General features: G+C 50.1%; 1 long non-coding RNA gene across 1 annotated transcript; it reads left to right on the plus strand.

The window, feature by feature from the left end:
* The first annotated feature begins 1061 nt into the window (after nt 1-1061).
* LOC117011363 lies at nt 1062-2710 on the plus strand. Its single transcript, XR_004420935.1, has 3 exons — nt 1062-1121; nt 1620-1713; nt 2638-2710. It is a non-coding gene; the product is annotated as an uncharacterized LOC117011363 (long non-coding RNA).
* The last annotated feature ends 467 nt before the right edge of the window (nt 2711-3177 follow it).

Below are 3177 nucleotides of genomic sequence, written 5' to 3' on the forward strand. Positions count from 1 at the left end.
AAATTAAATATGAAAAAATTTTATATAGGTTTTTTTTTATATTTAATGGGGGTTTTTTGGTTTGTTTTTATTTCTTTCGAGGCAGGTTTTGTTTTTTTTAGTTTTGGTCGGGGTTTTTTTGGGCATTCCTGTTGGAGGAGTTTTTGAAGGACGGGACTCTCGTTTGTGCACCCTCAGAGCCCCGCAGCCCGGGCTGAGCTCGGCGTCAGTGCTGCCGCCGTGTGGACACGGAGCGGTACTGCAGCCATCCCCCCAGCCAGCGCCCCGGCAGCACAGGCGCTCGGTGGACGCGGCGCTTGTCAGGACAGCAGGAGCCACCGGGCACTGGCACCCTGCCATGAGGGACGGTGGCACACTCCATCTGGCAGCCCCAGCAGGACCCTGGCCAAGAGAGGCGGTGGCGTTGCAGAATGCCGCCGCTCGAGCGGCGGCTGGAGCCGTTTCCGGCGCCACTGACCCCGTCGCTTGCGCCCGTGTGCTGGGAAAGACAGCGGAAAATCGCGCCAAGAGCGTGGGATCGGCGTTGGGTCCGGATTCAGGAGGGTCACTTAGAGAAACGACGTCGGGAGAGACCATCAAGGGACCACAACAAAGCTGGCATGGAGGCCGGATGTGGCCTCTGCCAGTACCAAAGATGGTGCTGGGAAGGGCGGAAACGATGTTATGCCACTCCCAAGATGGCGGCACGGTCACCACGCGCCCGACCTTCTAAAGACGGTGGTAAAAAGGGCGGGAAAAAGCAAGGACCCCCAAGGCGTGTCTAGTGGACTGCCTGAGCGTAACTCTGACACCGATTCCCCCCGGGGCAATTTCCCGTGGCGTTTCCAAGCATACGGACACAAGGTATGGGCTCAGCGGCACCTCGGGCGAGCAGGATTCGGGCGGGCGCCGACAGGCAGCGACGTGGACGCCTCTCTCTGCCGGGACCCTGCTGCTGCAGGCACTTCAGAGCAGCGGCCCTGGCTGTGCAGGAGCTGCTGTGCTAAAGGTGCCGGACCGGGCCAGGGTTCCCGTGTTGGGAGCCGGTGCTCCCTGCTCCCCTTCCAGGCAGCACCGTGCCCATGGAGACATCTTGGAATGTCTGCAGGCATGGAAGAGGCCTTCCGGGGCTCGGCCCCAGGGTGAGTCCGTGCTCTGCCGCCCTATCCTGTGCTGCTGTTCCATCAGGCTTTCGCTGCTCCAGCACGTGTGCCTCTGTTGGTGTTGGTAGTCTTACATTCGCCTCTTTTTCGGGTCATTTTGAGAACTGGCTAAGCAATGCGCAAGTGAGGAAGCTCAGTGATGCAGGTTTGGCATGAAGCTGCTGTTAATGTTTCCTTTTTCTTTAAATCTGTGGCCTGGTCTCATGCATTGAGAAGTGAAAAGCACGTGAACTAGTACATTTTCCTTTTTATGAAAAAGTGATCTGCTTCATGCAAGAAGTTTTTTAGCTGAATGCACTGTATGTATTGCATGGAAAATGTGTGTCTGTGCATGCAATCTTTTGATAGAAGTTGTTTCACTTACCCATTTATGGCACTTCTAGGGACCAGCAGCAGCTGCAACATCGATTCCGCAATTGGGTACAAGGTGCGTTCTAGCAACAGTTTTTTATTTTGTCTTTACCCTTCTGTTTCCAGGGAAGAGCACGTGTCCCCATGGCCTGTATCAGTTTGCTCTCCTTTCTCTTTGCTGGTGATGATGCACTCTTGGCACAGGTGCTGGAGTTGAAAGGTACTTCATACTTGCTTGTTGGGTTTTTGTTTTTAAGGCACAGACATTTTTCGGTGGTAATAAATGTGACCTAATGAAAAATGTGCATCACGTAGAGAGCACTAATAAGAAGCAAAATCTGCTTTTTCATCTTATTGCCTGAGAAGCTTTGAACTTCTTTGATAGTGTAGTAAACAAGCCTCTTCTGCTTGAGAACAATATGCTGTCTGCTAAACCTTTGCAAAAATAGAAAGTCTTTGGTGACAGAGATTAACAAAAAGTAAGTCTAATATGAAAGTTTGAGTCAGTAAACAGAAAGGAAATGAATGGCCTCCAGCCTTGCTCATAAGCCTTGCTCAGTGGATATGTTGCATTAGTTTTCTTTTGAAAAGGGTGTACTTCAGTTGCCTTTCTTAGCCCTGGGAATTGTGACCCTTGGTAAAGTTATGAGAGAATTATCTACTTCTCTTGCTCCTGCTATCCCGGGGCTGCTGATTTCCTTTAGGGGCTAGATCCCAAGTTCTTACAGGGGAGCCAAAAGATGATGCATGTAGTTGGAGCTGGAACCTCTGAACATCACTCAGTGAAATAAATACAAGTGCTTCAGTGGGAAGGATATGAATTTACTTGGATTTTTAGCATGGCATTTCAGGGCCCAAAGTGTATTTGAAGGTGACAGATGCTGTACCAGTGTTAATCAGCAAGTTGGCAAATTAGCCAGGTCAAGAGCAGAGTAGGTTTGGCAGCATGGCTTGCTCATCACTGTATTCACATCATCCTTCTGAGCTCTGATTGCTGCCTTTTGGTTCCTCCTGGAATATAGCAGCAAGACAAACAATGTGACATGGAAGAGGAGTAGGTGTGAATTTCCTGAAGCCTTTTAGTATGAAAAGAGCTTTCACATTTTGACTTAAATTTGAAATGTCCTCTTTGATTTCATTCCAGATCTTCTTCGCTCTGAAATACAGGGAGACAGAGTTTCTGCTGTCAATCTTCTACTTTCCACAAGGAGCACTGAGGTAGGATACAGCCTTGAAACTGTGTTGTTTGATGTTTCCATTGCTGGTCCCGCTGTAAGTGAAAAACACATCACCTGAGTGTTGTTCTGGCACAGATCCTGCTAGAGAAAGGATCTGGTGTGCATGGGCTGTTGGCTTATTTATGTGTTGTGTTGAACTGGGAGAGAGGAGCAGCCCAGGAGGATGGGGGTGTTTGTAGGCTGTGGCAAGGAAAGCCTTAGCCAGACCCTTGAAGCCTGCAGTAGGGGCTGGGAGCATGGAGTGAGGCCTCAGGAGGGCAGCAGAAACCTCCAGGACCAGCAAGGGCATCATAGTGTGTGCTGCTGCTGCTTAGATCTTTGCCTGCGGCAGAAACAGGTGAAAAATTGCAGTTTGTGTGAGTGACACGGAATATGCTTGAGCATGTCTGTGAGTCCTGCTTTTTCACCAGACCATTTCTGCCTGTTCTTTCCCGAGGCACAGAAGG

This window comes from Catharus ustulatus, unplaced genomic scaffold (genome assembly GCF_009819885.2).
Source record: "Catharus ustulatus isolate bCatUst1 unplaced genomic scaffold, bCatUst1.pri.v2 scaffold_120_arrow_ctg1, whole genome shotgun sequence".
NCBI classification, from domain to species: Eukaryota; Metazoa; Chordata; class Aves; order Passeriformes; family Turdidae; genus Catharus; species Catharus ustulatus.